Raw genomic sequence first — 18,754 nt, forward strand, 5'->3', positions numbered from 1 at the left:
GGCTAGAACTGTACAGTACTAGACGAAAATGTTTAGCAATTTCTTAAAACAAAAATGTATATAAATTAACAATAGAAAACAAAGCAAAAGTTTTATAGGTGTGTAGAACGTTAAGTTAATTCACTTGTTATTATTTTTGGATAAATATGCTTTTAAATAAAGCATATTCTTAAATTTTAACGAGGCAGTTTAAATAATTTTGCAAATGGAACTGTACACTTTTGTCTAGTTCTCGCTCGATGATCGGTGGAGAACTGAGCTCCGCAGACAAATATGATTGAATTTGGAATTATGCTACGGCGCATCCTAATAAAGGGAAGGGGCATGTATCTCTATCTTCTTGAAACGAACAGTAAATCGTTGTGCGTACTCAATACCTTGCAATTTTGTTATTATTTTTAAAGTATTTCAAATTAAAAAAATTTGATTTCTTAAAGATAAACGAAAAATTAAATGTATTAGCTTACATCTCTCTACATGTTCATGAACTATTTGCTTAAAATGATCCGAAGAACGATATAGTTCAAAACTAAGGTAAAAGCATATGTTTGAAGACGGGTCGCGGAACAGAGCTTTTTGATAGTACATTTGAATGAACCAATCAAATTACGAATAAAATCGACAATCTGACAGGCCAATTGCGTCCAACGATTTAAAATTGCCGCCGTGACAACTGTATACTATGTACTATAGATAGTGGTTGAAGAGAGAAAGATTAGACTAACGACAAGTGGAAGATTATCTGTGGGATATGATTTCCCTAACATTTCCATAAATGATACAAGGAAATTACAGGAAAACTTGAACGAAAACTAACCGATTGCTAATGGATAAGTTATGATCTAGAACGTAAATGTTAATAACACAGGATACAACACGACTCCTCGAATTAAAAAAAAAAGGATGCTTGCAATTGGCGAGTTTCGTAAAATATTGGAGCAAAAATTCTATAAAATCCGAATATTTTTCTATTATGCATAGACGATATGCTTTTTATATACATAGATGTTTAGGGCGACCCAAGTTAAGGGAATCTCTTAAATAACTCGGGGAGAAATGTTTAAAACAAAAGTGTCTAGTTACATAATTTTCAGGGGAAAATCGAATGATAACCTTCGTATTAAATTAGATTCTACTAGCGCGATGTCACCAAAATAAAATTTGGGATAATATTTGATTTTCCGCGTCTTGTTCTATGGATTTATCGCGATATTTCCATCTTTTTTCAGTTGGCAAGAAAAATTATTCTGACAGTTTGACATTTTTGACCTTGGAATGACCTTGACTGGTGCCCTAGGTGAAATTCAAGACCATAATCTGTAAATCTTACCCGAAGATCCACCCTGATCTTTAAATTAAAAAAAAAAAACGTAAAAATTGACCTTGGAATTTTCTTCAAATAACCTTGAATAATTATCATAATACAGTAGAACCTAACGTAGAATTTTACACGCTCTTAGAATCAAGAATCAGGGTTTCTATTAAAAAATAACGACTTAACCTTAAAAATCGAATTCAAGGTCAAATTCCATGTCATCATTAAATTTCCTTCTGAAGATTATGCACCTTTTATCTAAATCTTTTTTTCGATTTGTGCCTCTTCACCGCAGTTATTTAAGTGACTTTCAAAATTGGTAACTGTGTAAAACAAAAAAACCACAGTAATTTTCCATTTAAGCGGCCAGTCCCTATCCTTGTCGAAGAGAATGGAGGACTCTAGCCAGGTATGCTGCACAAAACCCCCTTATGTATGACTCCAGCCATAATAAAGCAATTTGTGCATTTTGTCTGCGAACTGGACCGCTTTCTCTGGTTATGAATTATCGAAAAATTAAAACATAAAGGCGTCCGATTACACCAATTTGCCGCAAGGAATGCGCATTCGGCTTGATCAATTATTTGGATTAACGTTAAGTACTTACCCAAAAACAAGTAAAATATGTTATTCGAAGAATTGAGCACGTGTACGTGCCAATTGCATTCCACTTGAAACGTTTTTGGAACAGTGTGTATACAGTCTAGTTGATCCCGTTTCGCACAGGAAAATAAAATCAAACCTGTCTGATCATCTTTCTCTCGGTGGACAGTGACGGCTTTTTTTTACATATGAAAATCATAGTAGACGGTAAAAGTAGAATGAGCGTTTGAATCGAAACCGTTCACGCCGACGTTTATTAAAGTTTTCTCTTTTATGTCAAATGAAATTAGTTGCTGCGTACCAACACGATACAAATAGACTTCGCAGAAAAATTTAATCACCTGTGATGGCATAATTTACGTTCTGATACTATTAGCGCGTACTACCTGCAAATATCAGTGTTGCTAAAAGAAGTAATCAAACATTAAGCAGGTGGTACACTTAACACCGTTTTAGTTTTATGTAGAATTTTATTGCTTTTGAGGCGATTTTTTAACTATCAGCATGGCCATAAAAAACCGTTTAATGTACTTAATAAATTATGTGATACACGTAAACTGTTATGCATATCATATTATATACTTCTTTTGACATATTGCGAGTAAAATATTAGCTGTTGAGATGGAGAATGCGCACGCAGCTTGCAACGGAAGTTGAATCGCAGCGGTAGTATAACTGTCAAAGGTCATTGTCAAACTGCTGCGTCAACTGTCAAATGTACGAATAGAAGTATAGCTTCTATCACGTGTATAGTCAGGAGTCAAGCACTACCTATACCTAGCTTTGTCTGTCTTAATGGAGAAGCATGATAAAAACTTTATGGGACTAGTTACTCTGTTGAAACCATCAGGCGTGCATCGCGATTTCGAACTCATTGAGTTTCATCAGCGTATCGTAGACAGTTCGGATAGAAAATAGACCCACAGTATCTGCTGACTAAAGGCATAGTTTTATGAATTATTACAAGGAGGGTGTTAAATGCCATCTGTAGAATATCGCTACATTTTCTGGAATTTAAAAATGTGCAATAAGGTCCGTAAGGATAGTTCATGGTGGTATGTATTCTGCCGAACTCATCAGACGCTGGATCTCATCAGAGATAACAGTTCCGACAGAATAAATCTCACTCTTTATGTACTACCTTAAGACAGCGTTTTATTCTAAAGATGGCGTTTACCACTCTATTTGTAGTAATTCAGTGACCAAGTCTTCATGAATGTTACTCGGCCATTCTGATTATATAATTATTATTTCTATCACAACATAAATTACACAAGTGTAATAAGAATGAGTGAATAAAATTCATGCAGGTTACCATTAACAAACAAAATTAAATCATAGTATCTTGTCCCTGGGTTCATTTTTTAGTTAACTGTTTGGAAAAGAGGCTGTGTGCCTCTCTTTTTTGTAAAACGTATACCAGCTCTATAATTATCTATCAACATTATCGTAAAGTAGAGAAAGAGCGAATATAAAGATAGGAGACCAAAAATTAGAAGAAGTGGCTGATTTTAGATATCTAAGAAGTCAGGACGGAAGGAGTAGTAGGGATATAAAGCAGGGGATAGAGCATGGTCGTGTCGCCTTTAATAAAAAGGAGTCACTTTTATGCTAACGAACGGTTAATTTAGAAATTGGAAAAAGGTTGTTAAAGGTGTTTGGAGCGTGGTGTTGTACGGGTGCGAAACATCGACAGTGGGTGCGGCGGAAAAGAAAAGGTTGGAGGCTTTCGAAATGTGGTGTTATAGGCGAATGATGAGGATAACGTGGGTAGAGAAGGTTAGAAATGAAGAGGTATTAGAAAGAATAGAACAACAAAGTACTCTATGGAAGTCAATAAAAAATAGGCGAGATAGGTTGATAGGACACCTTCGCAGACTAGATGAAGATTTACTCGGACATATTAGAAGCAGAAACAGGACTTAGAAGGGGTAGAGGGAGACCTAGATTAGATTACTGTTCGCAAATATTTAAGGATGTGGGTTGTTCTAGTTTTAGGGAAATGCGAAGATTAGCTCAGGATAGGAAAGAGTGGAGGTACGTGTCCAACCAGTCTTGAGACTGACGACCTTATGATGATTATTGTAATCATTAGTCCAAAGACTGATTGAATACACACTCTCTTTCTCTTTCCCAACTGAGTCAAACATGTCACATTCCTAATTCAATGTGAACAGTAGCCTAATATGGGTCTACCTGTATTGCTCTTTACTAGTGCTCCTGCTTCTATCTTGTCTTTAACTAACCCTTCCGCAACAGAGGATTCTATCTCTTCTGTTTCTTATCGAATTCTACAACGCCCTTTGTTTTTTTACTCTTTCTAATACCTCCACATTCTATCCACGCTATATTTTTAAACCTTCCTGAGAGAATAATTTAGGCTAAACGCTCATAGTCTAAATGAATTGCTAGGTCAAATAATTAACCTAACCTAACCTAACCGAACAGTTTAATTAGACCACGGCCCTTTAACCCGAATCATAATTTTGACACTGGACTTCTAACCTCTGCTTTATCATTTATTAATATCTCCTCAAAATAATTTTTCTTAAGTTTACAATTTTGACTCAAATTTTTAGAACATAAACTAGATTTTATCGAACTATGCATAAGTGTACATTGTTTTTTTTTTTAACAAAACTGTTTTTAGTGTAAATAACTGTGATGTACTTCATTATTCAATTATCTAAGCGCAAGAGCCCCTAATCTTATTTCATTTGATAGGCTATAATTTCAATATTCACTACATTATTGTACTGCTACGTTCTTTGTTGTTTTATTAGAATCAGGAACAGGAGTCAAGAGGAGTAAAGGTAGACCTAGACCACTTTTATTGTTTGGGTTACACCAAGCAAAAGTTGTTAAAAATTATTCGTTAATGTGAAAAAATGAAGGTCCATAGGGGTAGTAAAATTATATTTTACGAATAAAACGATCACAACAGTCCTACTATTCTTTTTAACTGATTATTTCCAAATTGAAAGATTATTAAATGAATAAATCACTACTTGTTTTATACTAAGGGAGCTGCTGTACTCTTTTATTTGCAGAATTTAAAAATAACCTAAACAAAACAAAGAAAAAACAAACATGGTGAGCAATCTTGACCCAACAATTAGTTTGTGAACACATTTTATATTTTTACATATTTTTTAGGAATTAATAAAAAGCAACTATCTTTTATCACATGTTTAGTCTTTGAAACACGACTTTTCTGAAAGACTTGTAATTAAGATATTAACATATAATGTACACTTAGGTATTCTACATTACTCAAACTTATCCCAAAACAATTTGCTAAATATACCTTATAATTTTTTTATTCCGACCCTGCAGTTATTATATTATTTACATTATTGCAGCAATAATTACACGTACGCACATGTAATTTCATTGTCGTCTAACCTTAAAAAATATTGGATCAATTTACTATCAAAAGAAATTCAGTTTCATCGACAAACAGTTACTATTCATCTTATAAAAAAATGTGGGGTACTAATTGTATTAAATTAATAACAATTTATTTTTGTGTTATTGCACAATAACACTTTGTTTTTACTTCATTAGTAACTTAACTTTATACTTGGACGTGTATTTGATTTACCTTATAGCAATAATCATTAATAATCCATAGTAAAATCACTCACAAACTTTACACTTACACTTAATAATGCAATGATACGTATAAAACAATTGCATAGAAAACGAAAATGTCTTAATTTTTCTGCACAAAAAGCAAAGGTGTGGCGTTTACGAGCGAGATTCAATACCGAATGCGTGTGTATTTTCTGTCATTATTCCAATAACGAACAGTCGAGGAAACTGATAAGAAGAATAAACTTCAATATCCTAAAAACCTGTTCAATATTTGCTCATATTTTTTGAGAAAGAAATTGTAAATAACGTTCAGAAACGGTTTATCTTATCGTCGTGTTCTTCGAAAATTACAGGTGAATTATAAAAATATAGTCATTCTTCCCACTAAACAGCTCAATACAAAGCTTAAAATCTTTACAATTTGCCTTTCGACGAATTATTTACATAACAATACATTAAGTACTCTACAATTAGTGCGTAAACTTCATGTTGAATTTCAAATGATATTGTTACTTAAAAAAAAAACATTTTAACGCAATAGAACCAGCATTCACTGTAGTCTTTGTACGTAAATATTTGTTGTGGTTAATTGGGGTAAGTCTCTCTTTATTCACTTATTTTATTACCGCAGTCTTCTTTCTATTCCTTTTTGCTTTGACATAGAGACTTTTAGTGTCAAGTGCAAGCTAGAAGTAAAAAAAGAAGAAACGATACAAAAATGTTTGGAAAAACGTGTAACTATGCCATTTTAAAACATCTAAAGCCCGGGATACATTGAGAATACATTACGTTCGCATTTGTTTGCGTTGCTGGTCGTTCGTAGGATGTAATGTTGCTAAGTACAGTGTCACATGAACGAATTACCCACCCCTATTTACATTTGCTAGCGTTCCACCCATTAACTAGGTTTCATCTGGTGTATAAGTATCAGTAACTACGTTTTTAATTTATCATATGGCGTATTGTAATGATAACAAACACAAACGTAAATAAACCATTTAAAAATATGATTTGTAATTTCAAAATAGTCAAGTAATTCTTGTTATGGGTTTTTAATAAAAATATACCTACAAAAATCTGTGAAAAGCAACCGTTTCGGGTTTAATAGTAAAAACGGCATATTATTCATGGCCAAACGAGTAATAAAAGTTCGAATCCTAGCATTTCACTTTTGAAAGGCATGGAGACCACAATGTTTGTGAATGAAATATACCTTGATGTGTCAGATGACAGGATAGGACATTCGGTCTTACTTTAGGGTACAAAAGATTGAATTGTTCATTGGTTCATTCCTGTTATCTCTGTATTTAGTTTGTTTATTTATTATCATTATATGTATAAGTTAACGGAAATTTATGAAATGTAAAAGGCTATTTAGGAAATGTATAAAATATAAAAAACACATATCCTGCGACATGTATACGTTTCCTAGAAATTGTATGAAATTCCGATATTGTACTAGGAAATATATAAAACTAATGCTCTCTGTGACTAAAATACTCTAACATATCTGTCATAAATCTACTTAACCAACCAATGACGTCACCAATGCACATAAATATGAATATGACAGATCTATTAGAGTATTTTAGTCACAGAAAACATTAGTTTTATACATTTCGTGGTATAATATCCGAATTTCATACAATTCCTAGAATTGGGGTTCCTGACCAAAACCGCTTCAAAATTTTTTACATCGATTTCTGGTCATTTCTAAGGGTTCAATGATTATATTTGACGTTGGGGAGACAATGTTTTTTTATTACAGCNAACATCTAAAGCCCGGGATACATTGAGAATACATTAGATACGTTCGCATTTGTTTGCCTTGCTGGTGGTTCGTAGGCATTCGCTGTAATGTTGCTAGGAATATATAGTCACATGAACGAATTACCCACCCCTATTTACATTTACTAGCGTTCCACTCGTTAACAAGGTTCCATTTGGTGTATGAGTATCAGTAACTACGTTTTTAATTTATCATATGGCGTATTGTAATGATAACAAACACAAAGGTAAATAAACCATTTAAAAATATGATTTGTAATTTCAAAATAGTCAAGAAATTCTTGTTATGAGTTTTTAAGAAAAATATAGGTACCTACAAAAACCTGTGAAAAGCAACCGTTTCGAGTTGAGCAATAAAAACGGCATTTTATTCATGACTAAACGAGTAATAAAAGTTCGAATCCTAACAGTTCACTTTTGAAAGGGATGGAGACCACAGTGTTTGTGAATGAAATATCTCTTGATGTGTCAGATGACAGGATAGGACATTCGGTCTTACTTTAGGGTAAAATAATTCGAAGTGGTCTGTATTCTGTCGAAACTGCCAGACGCGGATCGCGATTTCGATCTTTTTGGATCTCATCAGCGCGTCGCAGACAACTGCGACAGAACACAGACCAACTGCCTTAACAGCGCCTTCAGCAAGTAGATATCCATATATTTAAATGGACCTTGCTGAAGCATACGTAATCCTAAAATGTAGCACTGTACTACAGATGGCGTTTACAGCGCCATTTGTCGTATTTTCTAAAACGCGTTGTTAAGGCAGCAGGTAAAAGTTGGTCTGTGTTTTGTCAGAGCTGCCTGCGATGCGCTGATGAGATCCAAAAGGATCGAAATCGCAATCCGCGTCTGGCAGTTTCGACAGAATACAGACCACTTCAAATTATTTTATTCGATTATGGTAACGTGCCTACCACGTTGAGGTTAGCTACGCCGGGATTCGTTTCAGCAAGTAGATATCCATATATTTAAATGGACCTTGCTGAAGCATATGTAATCCTAAAATGTAGTACTGTACTACAGATGGCGTTTACAGCGCCATTTGTCGTATTTTCTTACTTTAGGGTACAATAAATTGAATTGTTCATTGGTTCATTCCTGTTTTCTCTCTATTTAGTTTGTTTATTTATTATCATTATATGTATAAGTTAACGGAAAATTATGAAATCTAAAAGGCTATTTAGGAAATGTATAAAATATAAAAAACACATATCCTGCGACATGTATACGTTTCCTAGAAATTGTATGAAATTACGATATTGTACTAGGAAATATATAAAACTAATGCTCTCTGTGACTAAAATACTCTAACATATCTGTCATAAATCTACTTAACCAACCAATGACGTCACCAATGCACATAAATATGAATATGACAGATCTATTAGAGTATTTTAGTCACAGAAAACATTAGTTTTATACATTTCGTGGTATAATATCCGAATTTCATACAATTCTTAGGAAATGTATATATTTACATTAGATTGTAGATTACAAAATTGGTTTATTTTGCCAATATAGTCGATAAATTCAACATAATCAGCAGGTCCATACAAAGGGTAATTTTAACCACGTTTACTATGAGAAACAAAATACCTTCACTAAAAATCAAATTTGGTTTCTGGATTGAATATGTTGAACAAAAATGTTACGGATGTTTTCCTTTTCTAAATAGATTTCTCGAACAAAATGAGTCACAAGTAACTTTAAATATTGGGAAAATCATAAGTGAACATTCATTGAACCTCAAAAAAATCTTGAAAGAATATTTCCCAGTGGAGTTATAGGACATCCACTGGGCACAAAATCCATCCGCAAATAGACCAAACTGTGTCAGAGTATGAGAATTTGATGAAAGGTATGAAATCATCCTCTTCTAAACCAAAAAGTTCGAATCAGCTGATTCAAATTTGAACGATTTTTGCCTAAAACCCAAAGATGAATAGCCTGTAGTCGTTCAGAAGGCTATCACACATCTGCTTTCGTTTCTATCGACTTCCATATTCCTTACACTAAAATCAAATTCGGAACTACATGATGGATACCGCTCCGAATATTCGAAATAAAATGTCGGACATTAAACATAATTTTAATTCTTTTATAAGTAAAAATGTGCAAAAATTGTGTTCTTCTATTAAATATTACTTAGGCGTAATAAAGATATTGAATTCAAAATACAGTATTTCTTTTTAAGTTAAGCATTACAAATGTAAATAATCATAACATGACGGAGGGCTTAGAAATAAAACTATTGTCAATTTACTCTTTTTACAAAAAAGGTGTATCAACAAGACCTCCATAGTAAAAATGAAACTAGGAACTGATGGTCTAGAAGTCTAGATCACTTCTGAAACCTCCTCTTCGTGTCTGTAGCCAAAATGTCGGATACTTCGTTATAACAGACGCACACTTCAACTTTAGATGTGTAGATAATGTATTTTTTTTAAGTTTAAAAAATAATTTAGTTTATTTTTAAATTTTGTAAGGTTACAAAACTGTTTGCGTTGCACTAACGTTTTTGCATGAAAGAAGATTATAACAATTTACAATAAATATTGATATTGCCGATAACAACGTCTGAAAATAAGATATTGAAATAGTACGGAATTCTAAAAATAGATGTTGATTAAAATGATATTTACATGTTAAAAAAACGTTTGGATATCGTATCATTATTCAAACAGCAATTCTACATGATTTTTCAATTTTTATTTACATAATTAATTCAATAAAATATACATACATTAGCACGTAGACATGTTGCTAGGAAAACTAAGTATGTTGTTTATACCAAAATTAAATTTCCTTTGATGGCTTTCATAACCAAATCAGGATAACAACAGAACAATCTAACGATACTTTTAAAATAGTAGATATGTCGCAGCTAATCCAGACTAAATAGTCGAAATGGCTCATTTAAATTACGCCTAATCGTTTGCGAAGACAGTAACGGTTTCAAAGCCAAACAACAACAAAAATAGAAAGTAAACTTAATAAAATATTAAACTAAATTGTAAATGTTTGGCGATTCCCAAATTTTTTCATTTTACATTGATTTTCATCAGACAAAAAATCATCTAATAGTATGCGGTATAAATAGGAATAAAATCCAACTTTTATGATTGTTTGGTCAGTAAGTTTGCAAAAGATGATAAGAAATAAAATAATAAAATAAGAAAATTAAGTAAATTGTTGGTGATCCAAAAGTTTGCCGTTTTCGACTGGAAATTAGTTCAGAGAACCTGGATTATGATCATATTTTCCGTAATACGGCCATCTGATTTGTTACTGATCGGTGTACAGTACTCCATCCCTTGATCTGGTCACCTAATCAGGAACTGATCAGCGTTCAGTATCTTTTCCCTTGATCAAGGTATCTGATCAGTTTCTCATCAAAGTACAGTACTCTATCCGTTGGTCCAGCCATCTGATCAGGAATTGATCATAGTATAGTATAATTTTCCTTGATCTGATCAATGATCAGCAGTACCCTATCCCTTGATAGACGCTAGCACAGAACGCTAATGATTTCTATGACCGCTGCAAATGAAGTACGCTAACTGCCGGACGTCACCTACGCTCGTCTATAAGGGCCTTACGCTGAAGAACGTCAAGTTGTTGATTGTAAGTCAAAAAGTGATTATAGATTAAAGTGTGTCCATCTGTATAACATTTTTAAATGCGCGATGATGACTACAGTGCATATAAATATTATTAGGTCATCTATGGACGTGTTTTAAGTCTTTAAGCAATTAAAATAGTTGGGAAAGAGGTTTACCCTCAAAGCGACAATACAAAATGTTTTTTTTTAATGCTTTATTTACAAAAATTTATTACTATTCCTCAGCATCTCGGTTGATATACATGACAAACTGCCGCCACCTTGCATGTGATATGATCAGTAAGAAGGCCTCTATAAACCATTGCGGTAAGATAATTAATTATTTGCATAAATGTTGCGATGATATATTTTACGTAAGAGCGTTTAATCACATATTTACATATTTTTCTTGTTTATTGCTATGAATGTTACAATTAAAATCTCGTTGCGGCATATTTTGTAATCCGGATAATTTTAAAAATATACGGTAGCATCTTGAAGACTGTCAGTGCACGCGGTCATTCTTTAAATTAATGTATCAATAAAGAAACCTGTAATTATAACTAATTTGTTACTAGCCAAAAGCCCATTTACAATGACTGTGACTAATTTAGCACGTTGCTACCTGACATGCAGCTATTACATCCGTTCGTATGTATTGTACAACACGTTCGCATAACTACACCATACTTATACATAAGTTTAACATCGTTCTTGTAATATATGAATAAAATGTAAATGAGCCCGCAATTATTTCTCTCTGTTCATTTTTTCACAACGACAGCCAATGTACCTACGTACGTAATTTGAGGATGCTTTACATTATAATAACTTTTAATTATTATAAGCTCCTGTAATTTGCTTCGATATCACAGCTGGAACGCTGGAAGACGATGAAGATGAACGTTTCCTTGGTGACATTAACTCTGAATATACCGTGAGACACTTTGTAAGGTTAATTTCATACATTAAAGCTGATAATAGATTAGTACAATTTTTTCTCATTATTTTAAGGTTATATGTAGTGTTAAAAATATTAATTCACTTTAATGTCTCAGTACACAATTTGAAAATTTCTAGTGGTTAATATTAAATATTAATTTAAAAATTAATTCTAAATTTTTAAACACCATAAGTTACTATAGGTTAACTCAAATTAGTAGAATTGTATTATATATTAATACTTATACTTGTATATTAATACTTTACTAATGTATACAAAGTAAAGTATTAATATATATACATTCGTTCTGTCTGTGACCTAATAAGTACGATTCGTGGTTGTTGCTGTTGTCACCTCTCGTAGTCCAGTGGTTAGAGCATTGGCGTGTGAAGCCAAAGGTCCCGGGTTCCATTCCCGGCGAGAGTATGGTAACAGCAACCAATTTTTCCTCATCAATTTGAGATAACTTATAGTGCATAAAAACTGAAAATGAATTTTCAAATTAATATTCAGTACACAATTGAAATAGAACAGTTTACTCTACAATCCGATAAAAAAATTAGTTTAATAAGGAATTACAATTACTGAAACAAATAAATTACCGTAGGGAGTCCTTTTTAATTAATAATTTAAGTATACATATAAATGTAGACATCGGTATTACACGTTCATGAAAAATTAAAACCAAAACGAGCATTACAAGATTTTGGTGCAAATTTTGCGCAAAAAACTCGAGTCGTTGCAGACTGTCGTGAATGGTATCAAATGATTGGTACAGTCTGGGTTAGTGATGGACGATTTCGAGATGTTATAATCGATTAATTGGTTGTTATACTACAGATGCATACACCGAACCATTTGAAACAAAATACATCAAAAGAATCTTGATGAAACCTCACAAGAAATGAAACGTGTGTGTCGGTTTCGTAATTAATAAAAGAAATTATAAATTTTCATTCACAAAATGTAAATATGACAATCTTTGACGAATAAATGTATACTACTTGATTATAATCTCCCGTTTTTGGCATTCATCATCATCATCATCATCATAGAATCGTCAATCTGGTTGGACACGCACCTGCACTCTTTCTTGGCCTCAATTAATCTTCGCATTTTCCTAAAAATAGAACGTCTCACATCGTTGACTGTTTATGAACAATAATCTAATCTAGGTCTACATTTAGTTCTCTTAACTCCTGTTTCTGTTTCTAATATGTTTCTTTAGGCCTGATACGTTGTCCTACCAATCTATTCCGCCTACTTATTGACTTCCGTAGCGCCCTCTATTCTCGTACTTCTACGATTTGAACGCTTCTAATCTTCTCTTTTCCGCTGCGCCCACCGTCCACGTTTGACATCCGTACATCACAGCCGTACTCCAGATATACACATTTAACAATTTTTTTTCGAATTTTTAATTTAATCGTTCGGGATCATAGAAGTGACTTCTTTTTGTTAAAGGCGACTCGACCCTACATTATCCTTCGTTTTATTCTCTACTGCTCCTTTTATCCTGAGTTATCTGACTTCCTAGATACCGAAAATCAACGATTTCTTGTAATTTTTCATCTCCTATCACTCCTATTACTCTTTCCCTACATTTTCTCCCTTGTATACCACTGTTTTTGTTGTACTTTTATGTAATTTCATATCATACTGTTTTTGGGATTACAATACTAAAATTTTTATCAGTGTGTCGTATTCAACATGAAGCACGTAGTAATTTTTATTATAGAATAAGAGTATGCAAGTTTATCCATCATTAGATTCATATTGCACAATATTTTTGTGTTAGAATCTATGGCAAAGGTAGTTCCCGTCCATCAAGGTACTACAGTTGCACATGTGGATGCAAAAAACACCACGTGTGTGGCATGTTAAGTGCTTTTGTGGGCAGCAAAATATCTTTTATATTATGGTTCACGAACCCATTTTCTCACCAGCAACCAACAAGTTACAGTGCAAAGTAAAGTGTATCGAATTTGTACGATTATTATTATGGTTGTAGTATTTTGCATAAGTGTCCATTTATGTTGATGGTATGTCCATTAGAAAAACATTCACTCCCACCGCAACCGTGTATCCCTTCAATTAATTGCACACAATAATGTGACCCAGTTTTGATTGTTACTGGAATTGAGAATGTAAATCAATGTAGCTACCGCTTGACATGTGCTTGAATACTAGTAGCAATAGCGTGGGCATAATTAGATGTAGATATTACTGTAACATAATTCATGATTTAATACAGGGTGTTCGGTAACATAACCTGATTAATAATAATATCGTATGATAACACAAAAAAAATCTAATGAACTCATATAATTTCTTTCGTTATATATCTAAGCAGTTATTTTACATAAATATAGATACGAAAATTTATTTCAAATAATTGATTGTTTGTTACGTTTCTTTATAGGGAAACATCTTTATGAATAAATAAAAGTTTTCATGTGTTTCTTTTTGTAATGTTTATTTTTAATCTTGAAAATTATTTCACCCTACCAAGATATCTTCAGAAGACATACCTATAGCAACTAATTTATATCAAAAGTCCCCACGTTTAGGGAAATTTCCCTGGGTTTGGTAACGCTAACCAAAAATCGAATGTGTTAGTGAACATCTCTCTTCCTCTTACATACTACTTGTAGAGAGAAAGAGAGAGAGAGCTGAGAAGATAGATTCGATTAGTTTGTCATCTGGTGGAGTCAACAGGAACCATTTTAAAAAGCTTCGGAAGTCCGCCCCTACTTACCGCACTTAATATTAATAATACACTATAAATTTAGATGTTTTGACAAAGTATCTGCAAAGATTTTTTGGATTAGTATTTAAATTAGGAGGAAAAATTCTCTAATTTGTATATGCTTTCAGTTTATTCCTGAAATTTGTTCGGAAAACAGGTCTGACTCGTGAAGATTAAGACTTGTTTAGCTAGCTTAATAAATATCAAATATACTATTCTTTTATTCTGATTGAAGTTCGTTAAGTGGAGAATAAAAATGGGACTTATATACTTCATACTTTAATACAAATATTGTAAAATAACTTTTTTGCTAANTACTCCCTATCCCTTATCTATCTCTCTCTACTATGAAAAAACCTAACCGTTACGTACTTTTAAATTATATTGTGTTTTTCCTTTTTCCAGGGTGGCAGTCAAATAATTAAGCAACTTTGTTTTTTGTTACGTTTTGGTTTATTCAACCATCTTCAGATTCAATTTTTTTTTTTTAATTTATGCTTCTACTAGATTATTTAGTACTTACCTATTTCAACCTATTTCGATACAATTAAATTAATGCTACATGTAACCTTTCCCTGAAAATTCTTTAACGCACTTGATGGGATTATGACAAATTCATTGTCATATTATGTTACATAACTGCGAATGTAAACTAAGTGTCTGTTGTTACACAACATCATACGTGATATTTAATCATCTAATGCATTAAAACTTCCAAATGATAAATTACGGGAAACGCATATCTGTATTGTTTAAAGCATGTACAGCAGGAAGTGAATTGTTATAAAGTGTGCGCCGAAGATTATTGATTGATTGAACACATTTATTATTTCAATAAATTACCGGCAGCTGTTCTTCTTATAAAACATCCGTCCTTGCCTTTTGTTTTTTATTTAACATTAACAAATGTTAAAAAGTTCTATATATTTCTATTTCGGTTATATGTATATTGTGAGTGCACTGGAAAAACAATATTTCTAGATAAAAAAACAAATTTATTCTTAAATCAATAATTTTGATTGTTTTTATTCTTAAGACGAAAATAAACATTGTTAAGGAAATCAGAAATCCTTAATTTTTGATAGCAAGAACCTTTTTCATAGTAACATAGATATAAACCTAACTAACCCAATGTAGGCCGCTTCGACCCCCTCAACCCCTTCCGTGCGTACCTTGAAAAAATGATATTTCTCCATACAAGCTCTTTATTTCTAACCTTCTCTATCTACGGTATTCTCACCATTCGCCTGAAACACCACACTTCGAACGCTTCTGGCCTTTTCTTTTCCGCCGCGCCCACCGTCCATGTTTCGCACCCGTACAGCGCCGTGCTCCAAACATACACCTTTAACAAGCTTTTTCGAATTTCTAAATTAACCGTTCGCGAGCATAGAAGTGACTTCTTTTTATTAAAGGCGACACGACCCTGCGCTATCCTCTGCTTTATATCCCTACTGCTCCTTCCGTCCTGACTTACTTGACTTCTAATTTTTCGTTTCCTATCTTTGTATTCGCTCTTTCCCTTTTTTTTATTCCCTTGTATATCAGTAGTTTTGTTTTACTTTTATTTATATTCATACAATACTGTTTTGTCAATACCGCTTCCAGTTTATGATGTTATGCAAACAAAATTATTAAAAATAATACATTTGTAGTAAACAAGCTAGAATATATGTAGTTTTCATATTCAAGTGTTTTTGTTTAAACAAATCAGACTGTAAGAAAGTAGAATTTAAGATTTCGTGTTTATTGAATATGATTTGTTCTGGTGGCAAATAAAAACTTTTGAATATGTGTGTCATCATTATTTCTATAATTGTTTAGTTCATCATAGTCGGAAGACTAGACCTCAAGGATCGCACTTACTCACTTCTGTTCTTGTTGTGATTGCTATGCAGAAATCGAAAGATAGCAACAGATCATTTTTTCTGCATATTGCATTATTTATTAAATGTATATACGTAGAGATAAACGTACCAGATGTAATTAAGTGTGTATCCTTGACTTCAGTGTAGGTACCTTTCTAAAAATGCTCCCAAGAAAATTAGCGTTAGAGGCAAAGAAGGCGTTCGGTTCGAGCGATCCTTGATCAATGCATTCGACCAGTTCCTTTATATGTGCCGTTATAAATCTAAATATCACGTCGGGGAAGGTTCAGCTAATAATGATGTATGCGCTACACTGTACACGTGCATTGTATCCGCATGAACACAATACATTATGATGCGAGCACTTCTACAACAACAATCAACCAATGCACTGCCCGTGGCACATGTTCGTTCATTTGATACCCATTTTAGTCAAAGCCATCGCAGAACTTTTTTATTTTAGTTTCACATACACATTGTAGATACATGTATATCTAGGTACAAATACAAGCATCTATTAAAATGGAGAATCAATACCCGCAAGGATCTGCAATATAGCTAACGATCGCAACGGAATATTCTAAAGCGATCATTTTATATCTGTTACCGGAAATGTATGAAATGTAGGAATTCTATACAATTCCTAGGAAATGTATAAAATTAGGAAAGAGTAAAGATGTCTTTAGTCTCCCTAGACAAAAATTTTCAGTCTCTCCAGTCTCTCAGAGTCTTTCAGCGTCTCTAAGAGCGTCTGTCAGTCTCTCAGTTATTGCCTAGCTGTTTTTATGGATCTCTCACAGTCTCTGTAGGACTCAAACGATAAAATTGTTAATTCAGAGATTCGAGTCTCTTACAGAATGACTGAATGAATAAAACAGAAAAATTGAGAGACTCGAGTCTCTCGTTGAAAGACTGGGATCTCTGAAATATGTTGAACTTAGAAAATTTTAACCATGTCTATCGAGACACCACTTATTGAGAGATTCGAGTCTCTCGTTCAGAGATTCGAGTCTCTTGTTTAGAGACTGGATACGAAATGAGGATCTCTCTATGAGCGACTCGAGTCTCTCATTCAGAGACGCTAAACAGTTTTTTTGACAGTCTTTCTCAGCGACACCAGAGAGACTCGATGAGAGACTCGAGTCTCGCTTTCAGAGACTCTGAGAGATTGAACATTTTTATCTCGGGCTTCGGACGGTCTTTCGTCTTCGGACTGACCACGACCTGTAATAATGACCAGGATGAAGAAAACTAACGTTCTTGAAGCACGTGCTTGTATATATGCGATACCATATAGACACACACATTTAGTCCTTATACATNAGCGACTCGAGTCTCTCATTCAGAGACGCTAAACAGTTTTTTTGACAGTCTTTCTCAGCGACACTAGAGAGACTCGATGAGAGACGGAGACTCGAGTCTCGCTTTCAGAGACTCTGAGAGATTGAATATTTTTATCTCGGGCTTCGGACGGTCTTTCGTCTTCGGACTGACCACGACCTGTAATAATGACCAGGATGAAGAAAACTAACGTTCTTGAAGCACGTGCTTGTATATATGCGATACCATATAGACACACACATTTAGTCCTTATACATATGTATGCATTTAAGTGCAAGTACGAGACGGATGTTTAATTCATAATAAACAAAAAGATAATCGCATTTTGTACATAGTACTCATTGGAATGATTCAGCTGTTAAATACCGCGTTACAAGAATTATGTTTTAAGTCCTGTTAATTTTACGAACGATAAATTTAAAAGCAGTTCTTGTACGGCGGCGTATGGTGTACCTATGGTAAATATACGGCAAGTAATATACTTACAATAACGATATACGTAACCGGACCTTAGCATCGTACTTAATAAAAACGTCAATCACGTCTGCACCACAGACCATTTCGTGAATATAAAACAAGCGAATTCGAAAACAAAACAACGCTTTGAAATTCCAATGAAGAAAGATGAGCGACGACAGATGCACAAGGTGTCAATAAAAGTTTATGCAACGAAAGAACAATGTAAGTTACTTACTTTATTGAATAATCGACAATCGGATATTTTATTGTTGCACTTCAAACGACTTCAGATAATATGTAACATAATAAACATAAACGCGTATGTTACAAGAATAAAAAGTAGATTTGGAATAGTATATTTCACGAACTTACTGTTCTTGCTTTAATTATCGTGTTTTGGTTTTGTTCCTGCAAGAGCAAGGCAGAAATTTATGAATAAGAACAAGACATGGCATGAATTTCTCTCATCGTCAACAAGAGCTAAAAA

At 33.4% G+C, this 18,754-nt stretch overlaps 1 protein-coding gene and 1 non-coding gene across 7 annotated transcripts in view; one reads left to right on the forward strand and one right to left on the reverse strand.

The window, feature by feature from the left end:
• Positions 1–18,754, reverse strand: part of LOC108735350 (dendritic arbor reduction protein 1) — a 499,675-nt gene that overhangs the window by 246,653 nt on the left and 234,268 nt on the right. For 3 of the 6 annotated variants that reach the window (XM_018467291.2, XM_018467290.2, XM_018467289.2), the window contains exon 1: positions 5,523–5,680. The exons of the other annotated variants lie outside the window; for them this stretch is intronic. The gene's annotated coding sequence lies outside the window, so the exon portion shown is untranslated. Of the gene's footprint in view, positions 1–5,522; positions 5,681–18,754 lie in introns of those variants that run through there. 6 annotated transcript variants of the gene reach the window in all.
• Trnah-gug lies at positions 12,204–12,276 on the forward strand. Its single transcript has one exon. It is a non-coding gene; the product is annotated as a tRNA-His (tRNA).

Source organism: Agrilus planipennis, unplaced genomic scaffold (genome assembly GCF_000699045.2).
Source record: "Agrilus planipennis isolate EAB-ADULT unplaced genomic scaffold, Apla_2.0 scaffold70, whole genome shotgun sequence".
Taxonomy (NCBI): Eukaryota; Metazoa; Arthropoda; class Insecta; order Coleoptera; family Buprestidae; genus Agrilus; species Agrilus planipennis.